This window comes from Perna viridis, chromosome 3 (assembly GCF_037379345.1).
Source record: "Perna viridis isolate PV_CMFRI_1.1 ecotype Kerala chromosome 3, ASM3737934v1, whole genome shotgun sequence".
Lineage (NCBI taxonomy): Eukaryota > Metazoa > Mollusca > Bivalvia > Mytilida > Mytilidae > Perna > Perna viridis.
In genome coordinates, this window is record NC_142447.1 from 38,450,540 (window position 1) to 38,477,078 (window position 26,539).

The 26,539-nt window shown below is 34.5% G+C and overlaps 1 protein-coding gene across 1 annotated transcript in view; it reads left to right on the forward strand.

Annotated features, from left to right (window-relative positions):
• LOC148622171 (uncharacterized) overlaps positions 1 to 26,539 on the forward strand; it is an 81,790-nt gene that overhangs the window by 30,026 nt on the left and 25,225 nt on the right. The gene's annotated exons all lie outside the window — the stretch shown is intronic.

Sequence of the window (26,539 nt, forward strand, 5' to 3'; positions counted from 1 at the left end):
CAACGAAAGATCAAAGGGAGCTATCTATAGTCTGTTTTAATTTGTGTGAAAAGGTAGCCACATTCAAAAGGTAAAGTCTGTAAAATATATAAATAAAAGTCAAAAACTTTCATTTATATATTTTGCATTTTGGTTTACGTTTTGTATGGAGTTACCACTAGAATGCTATTTTTTTCTTTGTAAACATGTAGGTTGCAAAAAATTACGCAAAATATATCTCAATATTTTATTTCGTACATAAATATAACAATGAAAATATGAAATGTTTACATTTGCACTACAAATATCATTTATAAGCACTAATACATCACATTGTTTTCATAAAATGTTCATTGTCACACAACATGTTCATTATCACCTAACCAAGATGTATCAGATGAGAGGCGGCGTCAGCATACTGCACTACTGTCATCTCATTGTTGTGAAGTATTTGTTTGAGTTGTTGCAGTCTGGTGTCTATATTGCGGTACTTTCTGCGTTTTCGTGCTGGTAGTCATCCAGCGGCAATCTGAATGATGTTTACTTCATTGACAGCTTCAATCTGTTTGATGTGTTTGATGAACGAGTAGATGTTTGGATGAGCAGTTTGTATCTGTTTCTTTATCTTTGAGTGCCATCCTTCCAAGTGATTTGTTGTTCTTGGTCCATCATGACTGAAGTGGTTCCAAATGTGGCGGTCTGACTCTACCCATTGTGTGATTACATAGTCGGTAAACGGAACTGTGTCCACGTTCACATCGGCATTGTCTAGCTAATTAGTTAATACATTTTTTTAAAATTATTGAATATCATTTTGCCTTTTTTGTTGTACTTAAGATACAGCTTTATTGCCAATTAATGGAAAAGACTATAACACTAGCAACATTTTATAAAAACATAATTATCTAATTAGTCAAAATAATGTTGCAAGACAAGTGGGATGTATGTTTTTTACAAATGTAGGACAAGTGGGTATAAACCGTATGTCCAATGTCAGTAATAATGGATGAAGATGTCTGTAATGGCCTGATACAACGCCGAGGGCCATTTTGATAACACCCATTTCTTGATACATTTCTTAAAACCCTTATCACTCTCTAAACATGTATATTATTTACATAAGAATATAACATTAACAAATATGTGAACACAAAAATATCAAATTTTTAACTGTAAAAGATAATTGTTCAATATTTGGTTACTCTAACTTCCTGGGTGCTGTCTGGCTTCAGGTAGATAGATACGAGACCACAACTAATTCCCTGGCCCTTGGTATTTCATTGTATATAGCGGCAAATTTTGTAGTTGATACCTTTCTCATTCTTTTTATATATTTACTGGAAACTTTGCTCTAATTGGTAGAAAATAGGACAAAATGACTGATAACATGACTTTAGGCTGATAAAGCATGTGTTATAGAAATCTGTTTTACATATTTCAGGGGGTTGACACCCCCCCCCTTTTTATGGGAAAATTTGTCTTTTTCATGTGCAAAATTTACCAAAACAATGGTAAATAATGTCCTTGCACCGCCCCTCTTTCTAATGAACCCCGGCTGGTACCCTTCCCTTTTAAAGTGTCTAGATCCGCCCATGCATATATAATCTTGTTAGGTACGTTTGTTCTTTATCATTTTAGATCTAAGGTCAGAATTGATATAGCAGTCGCTAGAGCCTTTAGATTTGTAAAGCCTCTTAGCAATTATCTTACACTACCACTGTAAAATAGTCCCATTGGCATACCCCATTAAGGTTCAAATGCAGATAGTTAGGTCCACTTTATAGGTATTTCTGATATAGTTATACCAAATTTAATTCTATGGTATTTACGCCAATAAACAAATCCAATAAACAACTTTTACTGCGAACTAAATATGCTGATTAAACAACGACCCAAATAAAAATAGTTGGCATCTAACCTCGTATCAGTACCTGTTCATTCCTATGCACTTATCAAAAAAAACCTGTCGTTTACTTCGATATATATCCAAGCTTTATTCTTAGACGCACAATAAACGATTTGATGTTTAGCAGGAAATGAAAATCCAACGAGACTGTAAATAGCCACCAAACATAGAAATGAAATAGAAAGAAGAATGCTGAGTAACAATTGGAAGAGCTGTCTACATATTTCATGCAGGCCCTGGCGGATCTAAACATTTACAAACGGTTCCGATCATTTTTTGGGCAAATTTTTAACCAAAGATAATGGCATAACCCGAAACCACCCTGATGTATCACCCACTGTAGCGTGTATCTTTTATAACGGTTACTGACCCGTGAATCGGAAGCCCGCATATGACAATTACAAATAAAACTTCGCTTAGACGATGGCATAGGAAATTCTATAATGCGTTTCTCAGGAATGGTGTCAGTCTGTCGTCTTGTGATATTGCTAAGTGTAATAATTGTTCTATTTGGCTATTTGACCACGTGTTATGATAATCGAGCTGTAGGTGCTCCAGGGTCCAAAAGTGCGTGGCTATAGTTTCCTGCACCAGACATAATTGTGGAAATTATATTCTACGACTTTAGCGATTATGCTTACTAATGCACATGTCAGTGGATCTAGGTGTCCAGAAACTAAGCGCTTTTACATGACGCATAGGTGTCTTTGCGATAACCTGTAGACAGACAGATAAATTGAATTTCGACTTGAAAATTTAAATACTGTGATAGTCCAAGTAGAATTAAATGTGTGGTTCAATTATGCAATATCTCGGAGAATTTTGACTTCATTCATCTAAGGGTTCCATGTTAATCGACAAATGAATCATGGATTTTGGAGTGTGTATTTTATATCCTTCATAATCAGTATGATGAATTTAAACATAAATCGAAAACTTCAATATTAACCGTTTACAACAACAAGCTTGTGTTTAGATGCGTTTAAATTCGAGCCCCGTTCCTTTTATCCCCTAATTTTGCAATTTGAAGATTATTTGAGGCATAAAAATTCAAACGATATAAATTGATTCAGTATGTGTGTACTTTGATTTAATGCCGTTGTAAGAGTGCTTAGTACAGGGAAATAATTTTATTAGTCGGGGCAATAATTAGGTCTCACTAACCACTTCTAACGTTTCCATTACTTTACATGTTAAAAAAGTAATTTTCAAAGTCTCACTGTGAATTCCCTGGACAAATGACATCTTAAAGTTGCATACCGTTGCGAAGCTTGGAAAATAAGGCTTCCAAAATCATTATGCTAATGGTATGATGATTGTAGAAAATTTTCAGAAAATTTACTTGAATAAATAATACTGAAAATCCACATTTTTACCTGTTCTGCTAACTGACAGCATGGAGGCAAATTACTCAAACATGTAAACAATATTCATACACTTTTGTAGTTAATTACATATATGATTTTAAAGTACACATTCTCAGCTTTATTTTGACTACTTTTAATCATAATACACACAAATAATGCACTTACAATGCATATGTCTAGGTTCAGTGTGTTTTTGGTACTACATAGGGGGGGTGTGACCATTTGACCCGGAAGTGGTTAGTGAGACCTTAGTTGTCAGCCCGGGGCTAATTACCGTACTTTTTTTTAGTTCCAGTTATTGAGTAAGCATGCGCATTTTTATACGATAGTTTGTTTGTTGGGGTTTAACGTCCGAGCAGCAATATTTCAGCTATATTCAGACGATGAACATGAAATGGATGATAAAATGAACATGAAATGATGAAATGAAAAAAAAGGAATAGCACACAAGGATAATGGGGTCAACAAATTTTGATTGCCACAGGAAATAGGGAGAGGTGGGTAGGGTCGGGCAAGTTAGCCTCCTGTGGCGGAGCCCTATGGTTCCTACTCCGGGAGAATATCACAGTAGGGTTTTTTAACGTGCGGGGAACGTGGCATCTTTCCCAGCACGGTGCACCACTGTGGTTTGTGGTCAGGTTTTCCGTATTATAGACTGACAACCCCAGCATGTAACACGCCAGGGGTACACCATTCTACCACCTGGGGCACACATCCCAGTTGCTCTGTGGGCAGAGCGCCCTAGCCCCCGGCTAGGGTTCTGAGCACTTTTTAGTCGCCTTTTACGACAAGCTTAGTGCTGCTGCAGGCCTATTCTTTTAACACCCGGACCTGCACTGGGCTTATACGATAGTACAAGTAATGGATTTTTTTTAAATACAAATAATGACATGCATATAAAAACTTCTCTTTGTTTTTGTATTGGAAATTAGACAGTTAATATCTGCAGGATTTTACAAATGATTCCTAAAACACGGTCAAAAATACGGATTGTCACCAAGTAGCATAAACATATCAGCAGTGAAATAAATATCCGACAACAGACGAAGACCTTATAAAAAGCATTGTCAAAATTATTCTGCACTTGCAATAGTAAAATATAGTGCGTTAAGGTTTTACTTATCCAGACTCTTGCAACTGCTTTTCAAAATTGATAAAAGTATCATTTTTAACAATCGTTTGTACGGTTATTAAATTCGTTTGGCTGATTTCAAGATTAAAAAAAATCACTTGAACGGTTTCACATCCGTTAATAGCTTTGAACCAGAGAAAGATCTTCCGAGCCTAATCATTTATTATTAATGGTTCTGTAAGTTTTTGAATTGTGCAAACATCCAAGCGATTTTTAAAACTGACCTTACAAAGTATCAGGTCATACATAATATATTGGTCGGTAGATTAAATTACCATTCAGATTTTCAAAATTTCGTGAAATCAAGATCATCAATAAAGAGTTCATTGGGGCGGTTAACTTTAGACGGTCTCGTATTTCGGACCAAAAATGGAAGCGATGCATACAAAATACTACGCAATTGTTTTTGTTGTTGTTGTTGTTGTTTATCATGGATATCTTAGAGGGAGTCTGAGATTCCCGTGAGAAAGACAGTATCAAAAAACCAATTGCGTAATATACTGTTTATCGATAATTTATAAGTAACATTTTATTTCCATTGTTTTACCTTGAAAAAGGGACACTTTCAAATGACCTAGTTTGTCGGGATGAGCCAAGTCATTCAACTCCACTGTGACGTATGATATTTCACGCATGCCTGGTTTTAAACTTTGTATCAGGACCAGTACGCTGTGTCAAGCATTATCGATCTGTGTACATCAATAGAAAAGTTACCGATAAAATACTGTAATGTATAATTTCAAAAAAGCTATCTATTTTTTTGCAGTGCAGGATTTTTTTTAAGTCGCAGATATTGTTAGCGACTTCTTGCACTTGTCACTCATTCCTTCGGAAAGGGCACACATAAAAATAATATACTACCAGACTTGAATGCTAGGTTTCGGAAGAACAATCTTGTCCATGAAAAACATATATACATGTATATCAGTAAAAAAACCGTAATTTAGTTTGCACGTATCTTCTGTCAATTTGCCAAAAAATGATGTTTTTTAATGATACACTGAAATTCGTTACGGACATTACCCTCCACATAAAAGACATCAGAAAAAAATCGAATGGTTTGTATTAGGTGGCGGCTTTAAATAAGTTTTCAAAATCTATAGAACCTTTAAGGTTAATAAAGAATGCATTTTTTTCAAGACGTTGTGGAATAAAGGTAACAAATTTGACTTTTCCAAAAAAAAATTTTGAACAATGTTTCCATTTATGACCAAGTCTATTAAAATCGTCGTATCGTTTGTTTGAAGCTTTTGCAATCTAGATGTATCTTTAAAATATTAGTTACTTACCAGCATTGCAAGTTTTACGTCAAAACTCGGCATATAGGCTGCTATATACAGGAGCCTATATTTGTTACGGACATCAAATAAATTCTAAAAAAATGTAAATGGTTTTAACAAAACATTTATTTCTTCCAATTAACGTTAAAACAACCACTAAATGTTGATACATTTCAATATGTGAAAGCAGAATGTCAAAAACAAATGTTTATAATGTCAATATTGCAAATATTAACAAATGCATGCAATTTTCGAAAACAAACGAATAGTGTTATAGGTCGATTGATCATCAATGTTTCAAAATTAAACCTTTTAAAGGTTCAAGGTGAGCCAATATAAACAGCTCTGAGTTTTTATGGTCATTGTTTTATTATCTTAACACTGAATTTGATAATCGTTTGTCATTTTTTTCCTTAAAAAGACTGTTACGGACATTACAGTATTATGTTACGAACAATAATATGTCTAAAGTTCATCTCTAACCAAGGCAAATTCTTTTTCAACACGTTCAAGAACTTCCTTTTGTATTTTGAATATTCTCTTCGTTTTTCTGTGAGGTATAGGTTCATCTAAAATTGATAAAATGTTCGTTTGATCGACCCATATCTCATCTTTTCTAGTTGGCCATTTGAAGGCATCATCATATTTGCCTTCTCTACACATGAAGTTGATAAGGACGTCTTCCTTGGCGATCTCTGACTCTTCCGATGTACAATTTTTTGTCATTTTCCTTTGGTACTATTGTTTGGCGTTCCTTTTAATTCTGACATATTTCTTCTTGTTCTTGTGGTTCTTGGAGATCACCGTCGTTCGTATGGTCGTTATTACCAACTTGCTTCGATACTGCGAGTGCCTCCCAACCTGTACATGTACTGTCAACTTCTAACATGCAGTTAAGACAATAACACGATACGTTCCGTATGAATACTTTCTTCAGAGATTGAAGCGATGGAACAACAGCGTGCAACTTCATTCTTCCAGGAACACTGCGTGGGGTTTCTTTTTCTGACATCTGAGAGGCTGTGTCGTCATAGTCTGCCAGTGTGTAAAGCAAATACTTCACCTGGCTTCCTGTAGACTCGGTCTGCATCCCCCAGACAATAAAATCTGCTGCATTCTGGATATTACATTTCCCTTGCTTGACTGCCATATCTGCTGACCTTTTGACGCTCCCTCCTAAACCGTCACACTGCCCCTTCCCATGTCCACTTTCCAGATAATTCCACCTGGCCTTGATTCCAGTCCTGCTCATGGTTTAAAAGAAATTGAAAAATATAACGATTTCTGTATTAGCCGGATGGTGAGTCTGATAAGTAATGGACACTGGTAATTGCCGGATGATCCGCCTTGATAACTTTAATAGTTTTTTTCAAAATTGCATGCACTGCTTTTGCATTATGATGAATAAGATCGAAAACTACTACTATATATTGTAATTTCTTGCTATGACTTTTCGGAAAGTACACGACCATGGTGTGTAGTGAAATCATGGAAGTATTCCAATAAGCCGATTGAATCTCTTTGACTGAGGAGCATACATAATTTTCCACGAAATTCAAATCAAATCATGACCATCAGGAAGGTTTTCACGTAATCTTTTTATATCTCTGTACTGTGTGCTTACACGCTCTACATGATCCCTGAAAGCTAAAAGTTCAATTTTCAATAATTCTTTGAAGTCTTCTTTACCCACTTTCTCTTCTATTTCTTTCCAACGCATCTTTTCATTGTCCTGAACTCTTTTCCAATGGAAATATTTGATCTCATTGGGACATTTTTCATCAATAGCTGGTACAGCTTGGTTATCTTTGAATTCTTTAACGAGACAGCAGGGTTCTTTGGTACTTGTATTCCATTACTTCTTAAGCATCTTATTTTCAAAGTCACGTTTTGGTGCTTAGTGCAAAGGCATGTTTTTCTTGATGAAAAATTTGCAAACAAGATGTGGGCTGGCTTCATTTTATAAAACACAGATTTTGAAACTTTTAGAGTTGGATTTTCTAGGAGAAACTTTCCATGTAAATTATGCACATAATCTGTGGGGATGCGTTTTTGCTTCATGTCGCCGTCTGTCTTTTTTAAATCGTTTTCCCCAGGTAATGTTATGCTATTATCTTCTCTCTCCAAAAACTGCAAGACTTCATTCTGAATTTGATTCCTCATAGTTATTCTTGATTTTCTCTCAGCTTGCGCTCTTGTAATCCTTCTACGACTCACACTTATCTCTTTACTAAATCGTGAAACACAACGATATCTCTGAATCAATTTACAAGACAGTGTTCGAAGCATATTATCTTTTCTTTTGCCTTTGACTTCTTCTATTACATATTGTTGGTTATCATTAAAATCACCAATAATTATAACATGATCACAGTTACTACATCATTCACTGCTGACTTAACAGAGAGTTAAACTTCCTACCATACCTCAATGTTATTGTTGGGTGGCACATAAAATGTACCATAAATCACCTTTTTCTGACAAATCTCTTAACTGAATCCACAGCGCTTCAAATTCAGGCACTTCTAAATCAAAACGTCTATTGGCACAAAGGTTTTCATTAACACAGACAACAATCCCTCCCCCTTTTTTACCCCACCCCATCTTTTTCGAAATGAGTTTCGGTAATTGGGGAGCTCTGTCGAGTCAGGCAAATATGTTTCATTCAACCACGTTTCAGTAAAAGAAAGTATATCTAACTCACAAAACTCGGCTGCAGTTAAGTCTAATTTTGGGTATTAGACTCTGAACATTTAAGTGTGCAAACGAAACAGAATTAGAACTGGTACCCTATTATCATCAACGTTTAAATCGTTATCCGAAGGACCTGGATTTGGGTGTAAACCGCTAATCAATAAGAGCAGCTCAATAATAATGATTAGAAAAAACTGTAAATAAATCACTATCAAAATTCAGTAATGAGAGGTGTATATCTTTACCATGGTTTTGACCACTTTCCAGATCTATTGACACAATAAGACACAAGAATGCAATTAATGCTAGGGATTCTACTTTGTTCCCTGAATAAACAATTAAATAAATACAAAAAACTTTAAACAATGACAATGCTGGCTTATATTTTAGTGCAAAAGCAAAACGACCAACTCTCATTCTGTATAGCTCAATTCCTATACCCATTATGTGACACCTGATTGATCATAACTGGAATGAGAGTGACCAAAGTTTGTACATATACAATACCTAATCAATAGACAGTAATTAACATGTACAACATGTACCCGTGATTTGCTTACACCTTGTTGCATTTCATTTTAACTGTAAATGATAAACATATATACAAAAAATAAAAAGATTTGTAAAGGAAAAATATATGGTATTCATGTTTATGGTATTGACGCAGATACACTCAGTGATTAAAAAAAACAACATAAATTTATCAACATTTATATAAATTCCTGAAGGAAAGGGCACTGTGATAAATACGAAATATTGTCCATTTCATGGGAAAATTAAACCATACTTGTGCTTAACCATAGTATATACCCAGCAAACACACAACGTTGTGCCGACGTTGGGGATTGGTCGTGACAACGTAATATCGTAAAAATACGTCGTTACAACGTTGTGTGGACATAATTTTACAACGTAATCTTATAACGTTGTGACAACATATTATGATTACGTCCACTTCACGTAAAAGTTAAACCAATCGACAACGTAATATATTGTGACGTATTGACAACGTAAAAGTATTACCAATTCACAACGTAACATTTTATTTATTTGTGACAACGTACTTTACATGTAATTCCTAACTTTTTCCATTTGCATATCAAAAGCATTATAAAAATAGTTTTGGAGAAAGAAATGGCTATTTTACAGCAATTCAAAATATCTCTTTTATATTTTAAAATACGACTTAAACTAGTTTTTAAAAAATGTATTAAAAATAATAAAAATGCATAATTAATCAACATGATTGCAAAGTAATATAAAACAGTTTGAGTGGTGCAGAATATTGCTTAAATGTAATAAACCATATTTTTTCAACAGTTTCAAAATTTACCGCCTATTTCAACTCGCCCTGCACATGCGCTTTTCTACGTCCCGCTCTGTTCTAATTTGAAGATGTAAACAAGTGCTGATCATGAGGAATGAGAAGACAAATTCGAATATAGAACAGATTTATTTTATTCATTGGAGATATGTAAGTTATTATAGTATTATAGAGTACATATTTGATATCACATATTGTGTAAATACTTATTTTTTTTTATATCAAACCGTTGTTATTCATAGAAAAGGGGGACTCATTTGTAAACAAGTACGATGCATAGCACAGATCATTTAATGAAGACAATTTAAAGAGGAATTACTACAGGAAATTAAATTACTGAATTGATCTTTGCCCTTTATTATATTACAGACTAAGCTGCCAAAGGAAACTTACAGTCTAAAGAAAGAAAGAATCGGTAAAAGAGGCGTGTGAGTATATATTACACATACTATTACCAACACGTAAACAATTCAAATAACCGGTGGTTTACTCTGTACTCTTACAAGTGATGTGCCTTTGTCACTCTCAAATGTTCCCCATTTTATTAACGGCGTTAAACCATAAAACTTATCCTATAATCTTTATATTACGACTAACCAATTTGACAGTATTTATATAAGTGATATAAGGAATAACGTTAATGCACTTAATCTTTTCATCTGCATGGTCATAATATACATGTGAAGTAAATTAGTTATCAGTAGGATTTCTTTCTCTCTATTTGGTTTCATACTGAGGTTGTTTGTTTTCTGACATATTAGGTTACTTGTTTCTATCCTATTTTGATGACCAATGTTTCTGCAATATGCAATTTACATTGTATTATTGTGATCTTAAAATTTTCAAATTAAAATACCTTTGTGTCTTACTAAAATCTGAGTCAAATTCATCTATTGAAGAAATGCCCAGTCATAGTATAATAGTATAATATTTGTATATGTTCATTTATGTAAATGAATATTTTTAAACATAAAAATAAACATAAAAATAAATCTACTTATTATCTTGATTCCCTCGATATGATTGCGTACTCTTTCGTAACCGTGTTACCCGAATATGTTCAATTACCCAGAACCAGATTAAGGAACTTGCAATGGCTATATATAGGTATAGGGGTCCTGATAATATATATAACCTGTTTATGGTTAATTGTAACGAGCCATATGTTTGAATCGGAAACTGGGTAATATTACATAAATTCAATGCTAACCGATCATTTCATCTTTGAATGTAAACTTCCCATTCAAGCATACAAGCAAAAAAAAAAACAACACACACACACACACACATAGACATGTGTATGATATTTTTTAAAAGAGGCACGTTGTAGCGATCATCGAGTGGCTTATGATATTGACAAGGGAACCAGATATAACAACTGGCAATGAATATTCATAAATATCGGGACCGTGCTAATGTATATGACCTATATAGTCTTCTAACGAGCCCTGTATCTTATCTATTGAATCCAGTTACTTTTGGGTCACGCGTCTTATTTTCGAACATATTATTTTGTTTACGTAATCTAAACCTACTATGTCACCGGCCATTATTTTCATTTAAATCAAGGTTATTTTAAATGTTCTAGTTCAGAATTTCGGATGGTAAAGTCTTACCCAGCAAACAATCCAACGTTTGGGAGGACATTCTCACAACGTAATACTTTACGTCGTCGCAACGTTATATTACTACGTTATCTTAACGTAATTTTGTAGACTCCAAGGCACGTGAACACGATCATCCATACAACTTCGTCACCACGTCATATTGTTAATGAAGTTGTCTCAACGTCATAAAATGACGAACATAATTTTGGTTCATTTTGTTTGTTTTGCATCTATTATTTGATTGGTATACAGAAAAAATAGACAGAGAATAAGATCATGAATACTAAACATTTTATTTGTATTGATGTACAACAGTTTTCCCATTCAAACAAGTCAAGCAAGTAAGATGTCAACAGTTTATCATAATTCATGATTAGGTAAAAGTGGATGAATCATGCGAATAAAATGTTCATGTGCAGCACTTGGTTTCTACATCCATCACTTTTAAAATTGTTTCTTCTAAGTCTTCTTCTCATTTCTGAAGTTGAAATGAATTGTTATAAGTAGATTTATTTTATCTTTAAAAAAATTCATTTACAAATATTATATTATTATACTACGACTGGGCATTTCTTCAATAGATGAATTTGACTCAGATTTTAGTAAGACACAACGGTATTTTAATTTGAAAATTTTAAGATCACAATAATACAATGTAAATTGCATATAGCGGAAACATTGGTCATCAAAATATGACAGAAACAAGTAACCTAATATGTCAGAAAACAACAACCTCAGTATGAAACTAAATAGAGAGAAAGAAATCCTACTGATAACTAAATTACTTCACATGTATATTATGACCATGCAGATGAAAAGATTAAGTGCATTAACGTTATTCCTTATATTACTTACATAAATACTGCCAAATTGGTTAGTCGTAATATAAAGATTATAGGATAGGTTTTGAACGCCGTTTATAAAATGGGGAACATTTGAGAGTGACAAAGGCACATCACTTATAAGAGTACAGAGTAAACCACCGGTTATTTGAATTGTTTACGTGTTGGTAATAGTATGTGTAATATATACTCGCACGCCTCTTTTACCAATTCTTTCTTTCTTTAGACTGCAAGTTTCCTTTGGCAACTTAGTCTGTAATATAATGAAGGCAAAGATCAATTCAGTAATTTAATTTCCTGTAGTAATTCCCCTTTAAATTGTCTTCATTAAATGATCTGTGCTATGCATCGTACTTGTTTACAAATGAGTCCCCCTTTTCTATGAATAACAACGGTTTAATAAAAAAATAAGTATTTACACAATATGTGATATCAAATATGTACTCCATTCATGTGTACACTATAATAACTTACATATCTCCAATGATTCAAATAAATCTGTTCTATAGTCGAATTTGTCTTCTCATTCCTCACGATCAGCATTTGTTTACATCTTCAAATTGGAACAGAGCGGGACGTAGAAAAGCGCATGTGCAGGGCGAGTTGAAATAGGCGGTAAATTTTATAAACTGTTGAAAAAATATGGTTTATTACATTTAAGCAATATTCTGCACCACTCAAACTGTTTTATATTACTTTGCAATCATGTTGATTAATTATGCATTTTTATTATTTTTTAATACATTTTTTTAAACTAGTTTAAGTCGTATTTTAAAATATAAAAAAGATATTTTGAATTGCTGTAAATGAGCCATTTCTTTCTCCAAAACTATTTTTATAATGCTTTTGATATGCAAATGGAAAAAGTTTAGGAATTACATGTAAAGTACGTTGTCACAAATAAATAAAATGTTACGTTGTGAATTGGTAATACTTTTACGCTGTCAATACGTCATAACATATTACGTTGTCAATTGGTTTAACTTTTACGTGAAGTGGACGTAATCATAATATGTTGTCACAACGACGTATTTTTACGATATTACGTTGTCACGACCAATCCCCAATGTCGGCACAACGTTGTGTGTTTGCTGGGTAAAAATATGGTTAAGCACATCAATGGTTTAATTTTCCCATGAAATGGACAATATTTCGTATTTATCACAGTGCCCTTTCCTTCAGGAATTTATATAAATGTTGATAAATTTATGTTATTTTTTTTTAATCATTGAGTGTATCTCCATCAATACCATAAACATGAATACCATATATTTTTCCTTTACAAATCTTTTTCTTTTTTAATATGTGTTTAACATTTACAGTTAAAATGAAATGCAACAAGGTGTAAGCAAATCACGGGTACATGTTGTACATGTTAATTACTGTCTATTGATTAGGTATTGTATATGTACAAACTTTGGTCACTCTCATTCCAGTTATGATCAATCAGGTGTTACATAATGGGTATAGGAATTGAGCTATACAGAATGAGAGTTGGTCGTTTTGCTTTTGCACTAAAATATAAGCCAGCATTGTCATTGTTTAAAGTTTTTTGTATTTATTTAATTGTTTATTCAGGGAACAAAGTAGAATCCCTAGCATTAATTGCATTCTTGTGTCTTATTGTGTCAATAGATCTGGAAAGTGGTCAAAACCATGGTAAAGATATACACCTCTCATTACTGAATTTTGATAGTGATTTATTTACAGTTTTTTCTAATCATTATTATTGAGCTGCTCTTATTGATTAGCGGTTTACACCCAAATCCAGGTCCTTCGGATAACGATTTAAACTTTGATGATAATAGAGTACCAGTTCTAATTCTGTTTCGTTTGCACACTTAAATGTTCAGAGTCTAATACCCAAAATTAGACTTAACTGCAGCCGAGTTTTGTGAGTTAGATATACTTTCTTTTACTGAAACGTGGTTGAATGATACAAATTTGCCTGACTCGACAAAGCTCCCCAACTACCAAAAATCATTTCGAAAAAGATGGGGTGGGGTAAGAAAGGGGGAGGGATTGTTGTCTATGTTAATGAAAACCTTTGTGCCAATAGACGTTTTGATTTAGAAGTGCCTGAATTTGAAGCGCTGTGGATTCAGTTAAGAGATTTGTCAGAAAAAGGTGATTTATGGTACATTTTATGTGCCACCCAACAATAACATTGAGATATGGTAGGAAGTTTAACTCTCTGTTAAGTCAGCAGTGAATGATGTAGTAACTGTGATCATGTTATAATTATTGGTGATTTTAATGATAACCAACAATATGTAAATTCTAAGGTGAATCGGATCTGTATGCCATATAGTTTGGAGCAGATGGTCGATGAACCAACTAATTTCACTGAGCATTCGTCGTTTATTCACTGAGCAATCGTCGTTTATCAATGATTTGATAATGACCATTAGTTTAGATTCAGTCCCTTATACTGGCATGATGCCCCCTTCATTGGACCAGATAAGATATCATTGTCAAATCTTTGGAATTATAAATTGCCCCAAACCAGTTTGTAAGTCATTTAAACGTAAGATATGGCTGTATGACCGTGGTGATTATGACGCGTATAGACGTATCTTGTCAGTTGTCAATTGGAACGACAGCGGTAATGTAGATTCTATCACTCGCGATGTTTCTTCGCATATTTTGGAAGCGACAACCCGATGCATTCCAAATAAATATGTAACCGTCCCTAAATCGGATCCGAAATGAACGACCAACGAAATCCGTAAGCTTACTCGTAAAACACGGCGCATTCACTCAAAAGCTAAGTGGTTAAATAGATAGACGGATTGGACTAAATTCCGGCACACGCGAAACGAATTAACTTTACTTATTCGTCGATCTAGAGATGATTATCCCGCTAACTTAGTTAAAAAAATTGTTGATAGTAAACCGACGACTGAAAATTGGTGGAAAACCTGTAATCTAATCAGATCACTGGAGTGAAGCAATTGAATATTGGGGTTCCCCCATGCTTAGAAACGATACGCTCATTTACGACGATAACGAAAAGGCTAATGAATTTTACCGATTTTTTTTTTTTTTTTTTTTTTTGCTTTGCAAACCGTGCTCGACGACCTAATACTGCTCTCCCTGACCCTACCCAGAGCGATATCTCCTATATAATATATACATTTCTGAGACAGATGTTTAGGATGTCTTGCTTAACCTGAATATTTGTAAGGCTTGCGGGCCGGACCTTATAAATCCTTGCTTATTAAAAGCTGGTGCTCCGGTATTAAAAACGCAGCTATGTAGACTTTTTAACTTGTCGTTGTCGGAGGCAATATTTCCTACTGACTGAAAAAAAGAGAACGTTACACCGGTTTATAAAAATGGAAATGCCAACGAGGTAAAAAACTACAGGCCGATTTCATTGTTAAATATCATTTCAAAGTGCATGGGACGATGCGTCTATAAATATGTGCACAACTACCTTTTACGCCATAAGGTTATAACAGCTTATCAATCGGGATTTACGCGCGGCGATTCCACTATAAACCAGCTTACTGATATATCGAATACTTTCGGTAAAGCTTTGGATAATGGGAAGGAGATCAGAGTAGTATTTTGTGATACAAGCAAAGCGTTCGATCGCGTATGGCTCACCGGTATATTGTTTAATCTAAAAAAAAATATGGCATTTCGGGAAGGCTTTTGGATTGGTGTGGTGATTATTTGAGTGGAAGAAAACAACGCGTTTGTTTAAATGGATGCTTCTCTGAGTGGACTTTCATTAACGCGTGAGAACCGCAATCTTAGGACCACTGTTATTTGTCATATTTATAAACCATAGATGCAAAAATAAAGGTGTTTGCCGATGACACTAGCCTCTTCGTAATCGTTGATTCACCGGCTATCGCCGCGAATATTTAAATAGCGATTTTGAGAAAATCAATCAATGGGCAACTACATGGCTAGTTAGATTTAATCCACAGAAAACGGAAACGATACTTATTTCGCAGAAGACAGCCTCAGTGGTGCATCCGGTCTTGAATATGAACAAACATAGTTTACAAGAGGTGGCAAGTCACAAGCATCTCGTTATAATATTTTCAGATAACGGTTCATGGCACAACCACATAGATAGTATTGTTAAAAAAGCGTTTACCCGGGTTAATGCACTTCGTCGTCTGTGGTTAGTACTTCATAGATTTACACTTGAAAAAATGTATTTGACGTACATCAGACCTTTATTGGAATATGGTGACGTCATACGGGATAATAAGAAAGAATATCTTTCTGAAAAAGTCTAGTGTACAAAAAAAGACTACGAGAATAATCACGGGTGGGACAATGTTAACTTCCACTAAAAAAGACTATACGCCGAGACTGGATGGGAAAAACTTGTAAATCGTAGAAAGAATTATAAACTTATTATGATTCACAAAATGGTACACAGGGCCGCCCCATATTATCTTTGCAATTTGTTGCCAGATACGGTTTCGGACTTACATCACCACTTTACTCGACGATTCAATAACATGGCTGAAATTCTTACGAGAACTAATCTTTATTCAGGGTACTTCTTACCGTCCAGTGTTAAAATATGGAATAATTTGCCTCTCGTCATCCGTAATACTTCGTCATTAAAAACATTCAAGAACTCTATTAAAGTTAAGAATTTGAAATGTCCGGCATATTTTTACATCGAGAGTAGAATCGGTCGAGTCCTCCATACAAGGTTGCGTATGGACAACAGTTCATTGAATGCTCATCTATTTACGCGAAACATTATAGACAACCCATACTGTACATGCGGTCATTCAGAAACGACAGCACATTATTTACTTCACTGTAATAAGTATGCACCCATTCGAGAGAAACTAATCTATCTTCCATTGATCTACCTATTCCATTAACATCCAAAATCTTGTTTCATGGGTCAGATGCTCTAACTTTAGACCAAAACATACAGCTTTTTACAAATGTGCAAAAATATATAAAAGACAGTAAAAGATTTGTGAACACCTAAATACAACCATTGTACCTATAATGCATTTTAACCTTCTGTTCCTTTTTTTCCCATATATCATACTCTATATAAAAGCATATTTAAAAAAAAAAAAAAAAACCTTGTAAGCGTGCCTTAGTACTAGGCTATTTCAGTACGTTCTTGTTTTAAGGAGACGGACTTTGTGTAAGCTCTGCTTGTTTTCGAATCCTTGCCATATATTGATATAATTATTGTATTGATTGTATAATTATTGTAATTGTATTATTACTGAATAAAACATATGTTTAAACTAACGAGCCTCCGTGCCTGAATCGGAAACTGGGTAATGTTCAATGCTAACCGATCATTTCATGTAAACTTCCTGTTCTCATAAAAGCAAGAAACACACGTAGAACACACGTGTATGATATTTAAGAGGTACATTTTTATCTCGTATGAAGCATTACGTGGAGTATAAAATTCAAATCATATACGAATATAAAGTACTGAAATTACAAATGCAAGACGCTAACAGTATTAGCGACATAAAAATATCGATTAAGTCCTGTAGTTATTGTACCACGGTTATTTTGCACAGCACGGTGACCCTACTTGACTCAAATGATGAAGGAGTTCAGGGTATGAAATGTCATCCCGTGCTGTGTCTGAAGCGTCATTGTCTGTTTTTTTTTCTCGTTTAAAATCCCTTTGATCTTGCTATACGATAATTATTGTTCCCTGCGTGACATACAAGCAACAGCGTAAGAATATTTGACAACCAAAATAATCGTCTGTTTGTATACTGCGTCCGAAATAATGGCTAATTTGTTGAAATATTTTTCTAGTCTACGATGGGAAATGATTGAATACAGTAAATTTCCCGATTAGAATGAATAAATCCCAAAATTATTCCACAAATTTTAAACGCGGTTGTCATTGTTAACCGATTTAAAAAAAAAAGATGTGAATCACTGCTGCACAACATACGCGACGTCATGTAGCACGTCGCTGGAAAATAGTCCCGAATAGAAATTTTGCAGCGCTTATAAAACTTACATATTTAGGTCGAGAAAGCTGAAAGTAAAAGAAAACTAATACCTTACAATTCAGCAAACAGCGATAAACAGATTATTAAATATTTTTCAACTCGCGGGAGTTTTTCATGATAATCTCATAAGCATGAGAAACTCCCTCTTGTTGAAAAAATATTAAATAATCTAATATTCTCACACAACAGAACACGAAATGTGGTACTTGAGGGAGAAATATCAAGTGATATACCATGCTGTAACATCACGAGTCCATCAAGGCACTGTACTTGGTACCATATTATAACTGATTTACATCAATGACTTATCTAAATACATGGAATACAGTAAACTATAAAGTCAGTGTTATAGTATTATAGAGATAATTGGCAGATTACAGCATAATCTATAAAGAAATAAAAAACCATGAAGATTGTCATAATCTACAGGAAGGCTTGAACTCCGCTGATGGGTGGGAGCAAGATTGGCTCATGCATTTTCACTCTGACAAATGTATGAATCAAGTATCACTCAAAAACAAAAACCCATAACATATACCTATAAACTGCGCGGCCAATCTCTGGAAAAAATTGTCTCAACAAATATTTAGGCGTAATTACACAATTAAATTTAAAATGGGATAAGCTTATCAACCACATGACTACAAAAGAAAACACTTCTGTTTACCGAGAAATTTGCTTATTTTTTACAAGTTCTAATTTTCGTCATTGTTTCTCAGCAACTACTCATCACAGTGGCTTGATATGTTACCACTTTCTTCCCGTAGTATGCTTTATGGTGAGATTTATTTTCAGAAAAAGAAATCGACAACAACTTCCCGTTTACCGAGGACTTCGTTTATTTTTTTATGCCATATGATGGAATCCATTTTCGAAAAATTTCAACTCTCAAAAATATAAAGTAAGTCTTCGGTGAACAGGAGTTTATTGTATTGTTTTACAAAAATGGACACCACCATCAATTTAAGGCTTAGCTATTGCTAGTGACAACATGCTTCTCTTGCGAAACTAAACACTAACCAAAAGTGCCATAACGACCGATAGTCACAAGATGCTACTTATATTCAAAACATTGAATACACCACGAAATGATTTTGGTTCTTTGTATTAATTAATTTCCTAAAGAAAGCAACCAGTAAGTAAACATTTACATCAAAATTACGGAAATAAAGGATGCCAAATACTAACAAGGTCAACATTGTCAGTAAAAGTCGTTGATGAGTCGCTCAAACAAAAAATATAATTCGGACTGCATGGTGAGGATTTTATGAGACTCTGGGTTCAATCACTTCTACATGGAATGACATTCTCTTTCTTATACGACCTATTGAGTTCCTAAAGAAAGCAACCAGTAAGATAAAAATTTACATCGCAAAAAATTGCGTTCGTACAATATGCCGTAGTCGTCGTCGTAGAGGTGGTCTTCGTCGTCTGTGGGCACTTCGTTTCCGCGCGATAGCTTTGGTTGTTATGAAATTTTGATATTCATGTAATAAGCACTAAACGAAGGTTCATATTTAATTTGGAGTTTTTGGAGTGTCCCTTACCGCTTTCGAAAAAGGAACCAAAAAGTGTAAAAATAGGCATTTTATTAAAACCCTTGTAGAATGCTTGTTTTTCTTCCCAATTTGATAACTCTTTTTTTTTGTCCCCCGGGACGCGTCGCGATGGGACATGGAAATACCGGGCATCCGTCCATCCGTCCGTCTGTCCGCGTTATCCACAATTTATTTTGTTATGCTTTTACCAAATAAGTTTGTTTTTTGGTTACGGTTGAATGATTTTTAAAGAAGTTACGGCCCTTGGACAGAAAATTTCAGTGAATTTAAAGTTTTCCTCACCTTTTTTTGCACGGGGAAAATTGGAACGCTGTAATTTTATTTCATTGTTTCCTTATTAAATTCCGGTAAACAAATGTATCAAGCAGATTTGATGTGTTTTGGACCATTTTCAAGTAAAAGGGAGTCAAAGTTGGGCAACGCCCAAAAATTTAAACAAATTTTTTATTGGATTCCTCATAAAAGTCCCTGCCTGCATCTGTCAATCAAGTTTCAGATATCTCTTACTGTTTTCGAGTTATATGGGGTCAAAGGGACCACACACTCCAAAAAAAATCACTTTATATTTTTTATATGATTTTGAAAATTTTTAATTGAATTTCAGATTTTGTGCAATATTATGTCGAAAACATTTGTAGTGTCCATAATGAATTGTAAATCCCTGTGCTTAAGTGTGTCAAAACTAATGTTGTGTCCACACTTGCCCCAAGTGTTCAGGGTTCGACCACTGCCGTCGAATTATGCTGCGCTCCGCGAAGTTTTTGTTCAGATATTAAACTTTATTTTGTTTTACAGAGACAAAAACGACCTATACCTCCTTTTCCTTTCCGCTTCAGAGAATCCCTCCAGTTGCAACGGGACGCTACCGATAGTTTTTTCTTTGCTCAACATTTATTTAGACTAGGGAGTCTAGCAACGTGTTATAACCACGATTGTCAGTATTCGAAGTATCCTTCGATTAATTTACAGGATTTATGGACTTGGGTTATTTCCTGCATTGCACTGTAAAGTGAAACTTAGTATATACACATTTCCTTTGAAATCAGTGGGTGGATTTTGTTGTCTTTGTGGACATATAGCCTCTTGACCATAGAGATAATTCCTAGTTTTTTTTCCATGAATATATATGATCAATAAGTGTTATACCTCCGCATTGCAAAGTGATTTCAATTATATTCATTTGGAATTTCTATTGGGTGTTGTTGTGGTGGGAGTTAAATAGCTACGCGTAGTAATCATGTTTGTGATTTTTTTTATGGAAGGATTTCTATTTTTTTTTATCCGTTAAGTTCTTGTGTCAGACGGGGAAAAGAAGTAGAAAATAGCTTGTCCAACAAAAAGAACTTGTCTTTAAATTTTAGGTATACGTTGATTTATCTATGAAAAATACAAGAAATTCTACCCCAAAATTGAAGGAAGCCAAAAAGATTAATATGTAAACTTATCATTATAATGATCATGAGTATTATCTTCTGGTGGCATATTTCTGCAATCAACTTTCAAGAAAAAACATTCTCTGCTGGAATCAAATAAATCTAGAAGTCCTTTTTTGCAAGACAATAAAGTTCAAAATCAGGAATTTATAGAAAATCCATGCTCAAAAATGTTTGCTGTATATCTGTAAATTGTTTTGTATATGACACAATAATAATGCTAGAAACAAAGGAAGCTAGACAAAAAAGCATTAGGGGTACCTGCAAAGTACTGTAACGAATGGAAGTTAATACTGAAAAGACAAAAGTTGTTGTCTTCTTTAATAATAGTGTAGAGCAAATTATACTCAGTATGCAAGAGTGGATAAAGTTACAAAATTACATAACTTACTGTATTGATGTTTACAAAAAATCTAGCACTCTTTTTTAAGAAAAGATCATGTCTGCCATGTGTAAAGTGTATATGTTACACATATAGAGTGTCTGAGCGTCATCGGTAAAGTTAAACAAAAAGAGTAAATTTTACAAAAAAATTTGGCACTCTATAGGTCAACAACTTTTTGCAGTTTATGTTGGCCACACGCTTCGACAACTTAATATTCAAACCATAAAAACGTATTGTACCAAGACAATTTTGACAAAATATTTGTTTAGGAGCATGCTGTCGTTGCAATCACTACTAACCTCTCTTAAATTCTGTCAGAATCTGTCAGGAAAACTGTTCTATGGCTGCAGGTAGAACATAACTTATGACAGATCCTGACAGGGTTTGACAGAGGCTGTTCTGGGTTTTGAAAGATAAATCAAGGGATCCACCGAAAAATCAAAAGGATGTAATTCAGAGACGAAGACCAGACAAGGAAAACAGACAAACACAACAATTAACATAAAGTAACTAAAATAAAACAAAGAAAGTAACAAAAGTAAATGAGCAACTCGGACTCCACTAAAATCTGGGAGCATGTACCAGGTGCACCGGTAGAGTAAGCGTCCTCTGTTTTTTCTAGAGTTGTGACTCACTTTGTCCTATTCCCTTTCAGATCCTGACAAAAACTGTCCTTGGTCCCCTGAACAGTTCCTGACACTATTCCGCACAGGGGCGGATCCAGACACTATGAAAAGAAGGGGTGCTAGCCGAGGTTGCCCCCAAAAGGGGGTGTTTGGACATTATTTGCCATTTTTTTTAATTCTACACATGAAAATGAAAAATTTTCCAATAAAAAGAGGAGGTGCCAACCCCTGCCCCCTTGTGGGTCCGCCACTGCCGCGTGCTGCATTTAGAACAGAGAGTTCGAATAAAATTGAAAACGGTTTAAAAAAGAAGATTACAGCATTAAATTTTTTGTGTGTGACGTGATTTAGAAACAACCAGAAGCCTGAATCGCTCGCCTGGTTGAAATTTGCCTTTCAAGGGCATTAAATTTAACAAGAAGTTGTCCAACAATTTTGACATTTTGAAAGTTTCTTTCTATCTATCAAAGTTTTCAAGATATTGGCAGAAAACTGAAAAAAAAACAAAAAAAAAACGGTCATTTTCCCCTTTCAAGGGCAATAACTCTTACAAGGAGTCGTCTGACAACTTTTATTCCTCAAGACTTTTGTAGTCTTAATTATAAGGATCATTTTAGCTATTGATAGAATTTGGCTAATTTAAAACTTAACGGTTTTAGAGATATATGCGAAAATCTACTGTCTGACCTCTATGTTCTATTTTTAGTAACGGCGAGTATGTTTTTCGGCGGATCAAAAATCCCCACATTGGTTCTATGCACGATACCCCTAGGAACATTCGTACCAAGTTTTGTTCCAGTTGATCATGTAGTGTCAGAGGAGAAGATTTTTTAAAGAAATATTAAAACTAGCAAAAAAATGTTGAAAAGGGCAATAACTCTAACATGGCTTAACGGATTAAAACGAAAATTTGACCACAGATATATCTCATCATGCTGAACACTTTAACCGGACGTCAAAATTTAGCTAAACCTAACGGTTTTGGAGATACAATGTATATGCGAAAAAATTACTGTCTGACTCCTATGTTCTTTTTTTAGTATTTAGTAACGGCGGCCATGTTTATCGACAGATCAAAAATCACCACAATAGTTATATGCAGGATACCACAAGAAACATTCATACCAAGTTTGGTTTCAAATGGTCAAGTAGTGTCAGAGGAGAAGAGTTTTGAAAAATTGTTAAAGACGACCGACGACAACGACGGACCTCAAGTGATGGCAATAACTCACATGGCTATCGGCCAGATGAGCTAAAAAGCAAGTCCGATTAAAAATGGAAATGATTTAAAACAGTTCTAAATGACTTAAGTCAGAAGAGTAGTATCATAAACTGTCAGAACTCGTCAGGTTCTCGGTAGAAACTATTCAGAATAACCTCAAACAGAATAGTTATAGCGAGCGCCGCGAAGCGGTGTGAGCTCTACGGTTATGTCATATACTTTCTAAATTTTCCTTAAGGTTCCCCAATATACTAACGAAGAAAAAGTCATGTCCCGGAAGTAACAAAAAGTGACTGTCCTTACAGAGAAAATTCATCATTTCCTTCAATCAAATAAATAAAAAATTTTAGGTTAAGATTACGTTTCAGGGAAAATAGATTTATCTTTTCTGATAGTTTTCAAGTCGTTTTCTATTTTTTTACTTATTTAAAGAAGTGAATGTTATGTTTATAAAAACTTCGGGTAACACGTGGATGTGTACGCACGTTTGTCTTCGCTGTTCCACTGTTGCTGTTTTCAAGAACCTAACCCGCCTTGGAAAAAAATATAACCCCGATTGTATTATCAAAATCGAAGCATAGCTTTTCTAAGATAGGAAAGGCAATCATGTTCTTGTTTGGAATTTGCAGCTGTCGTCTGCATATTGTTTACGTCACATGATATGAGTAAAATATTCCCACCATCCGTATAGAACTGTAATATTTCCGGTATTGTACAGATTGGTCCGACAGGCCAAAACTGAAATGGATATTAATGGATATCGCTAGAGATGTCCTTAAGGGATAAAAAATGTACAGTATTGCGAAGTGCTGTAAAGTTATTGAGTATTTTGAGAGCGGAAGGGGTATGTGGGGTTGGAATATTGGGGGGAAAATTGTTTAAGTTATTCATTTAAAAAAAACTCCCCCATTAATAAACAAGACAGATTTTCAAATAGAAATATTGATTTTGGTTGCTGTTATAAAATTATTGCACTTGCGGAGCCAAAATTTTCATCTGGGTTGACCCCCTCTATGTAATGTTCGTTATTGTTTTTACGAGTCTCGTACTGATGGAACACGTAACTATGGTAAAGCTCACGGTGCTCGCTGATTTAGGCAATGCCTGTTTCTGACGGAGTGTCACGACTCATGACAGATTATGACAGAGTTTGTCTTTATCTATGACAGTGTCTGAAAAGGTGTGTCACGGGTATGGAGAGTTTATGACTGGTGAGAACTGTTCTATGACAAACCCTGACAGACTCGAAGAAGTTAGAAGTGATCGCAACTGTATGTACCAGCTGAAAACCTCCCAGTGTCGTAAGAATTTAATCAAAACTACAAAGAAATGATAACCTGTGACGTCATTTTGACTCGTAAATATTGTAACATCTCGTTAAATGTTTGGTTTTTCCGACGCAGTCGGTATAGTTTTGCTTTTATCCTTTGACCTTAAAGACGGCCTTCCATGGAAACGCAAGTCACCTGATCAAAATTCCGTTTCCCGATTGGCCAAATACTAATAATGTAGTGGCGGAAATTGAAAATGCGTGCCATGTGTTGTTTCCTGATGAAAATTATAAGTAAAAAAAACAAATTTTGCTCCGTCGGCTATCTTTTTTTAAAGCTAGTACTTGTTTTTTTTCTGTGTATAGTGATCTTTTTAATTCAATAGGATATGCCAATAAGTCTTTTTAGTGGGTAAGTTAAGAATCTGAGATTTCAGTAAATATAAGGGCCGGACATTAATATAAAATGTTATGGTGCATGAAAAATTAGGCAGAATTTCAATTAAAATATTTGTAAAGAAATGGTTTGCATGAGCAACTGTATTACAGAACACTTTTCGAAGTGCCCTAATAGGATTATTTTTTGTACAACCTTCTGTGTCTGAGGCTAAAACTTGGCTAACAAGTTGATCAAGTAAATGTGACACGAACGGATATTTATGTACGTATTACCTGAACCGTAGGTGAAGGAAATATAGGACGAAGACAAGAAATGTGAGACAATTAGCCATTATGGGATCTTACATAGTACTGAAGTGTCTTCAGGGAGTTATTTTAATCCCCTTCCGACGACTTTCGTCTGTCCGGCAAATCTGCACTTGCAGATTTGATATATTGCTTTACCATGGCAAGTTCCATATCAAGCTCTAAATAGCATTACATGTGTTTCCTAAGTGTTGTAGCGGGTGGAAGTTCACCTGAAAAGAAAAAAAATAAAATGTATACAACATTTTCGATTTCATATAAGTAACAAAATATACAGAAATTGTAGAATCGTATACATATGTTGGCACCGTCTTCAAGTACAAAGGAACTTTCACTATTGCGAGAAAGCGTTCAATAGATTAAGCCCATAAAGCTCGTTTTTGCTTTTGATGTGAGACTAAGAAACATTCCACAACTCGAAATAATAGACTAATGGCTAACGACTATCTGACGTTTAATTATACAAAAGAGTGTGTGTGCTTTTAATATCATATCAGTGAAATGTGTATATATTTATTGACCGTTCGGTGTATTATGCCTGTGTATTTGTATTAATATAATTAAGTGTTATGTACGTGTTAGGTTTGTCCTCATGTACGCCTACTGTGTCTGAGACTATCAATAAAATCTATTTTAAGCATTCAGTCAGCAGTCTCGAAGATATAATGAAGAGTTCGACTTTCTCTATTAAATTCGATTCCAGTCCCATGAAAATCAAATAATTGCCACACAATTGAATTAAGTCAATAATATAATTTTAAGTGATATACTAGTATATTGTGGGTGTTACTAAAACGCGTAAACAGAACATGGAACGGAAAGTGGGAGGCAAGACCGGAATAAACCTAGGGCAAAAACCAAATAAAAAATACTCCAAAATACGCAACAGAGTAAGTTTCTTTTTTTAGTTAATACTTTTTTCATTTCTATATTGCAATTTTGTATCAGCAATGTATACGCTGCAGTCCATACTTCAGAAATAATTCATTTGAAAGATTCAGCCGATTTCCCTCCATGAAACTCCCGTCTATCCTCCTAGAAATACATGGCAAAAATTTTAAAAACTCCCGTTGTTTTTTTATTCAATTTGTTCCCTTTGTATTACTATATATGCATCCATTATTCCGTTTCCGCATTTTAGTAACACACAGTCGAATAACTGTAAATAAACTATGCTCTACAATGAATGAAAGTTAAACTTAGTTTTCTTTCTTTTTTTTT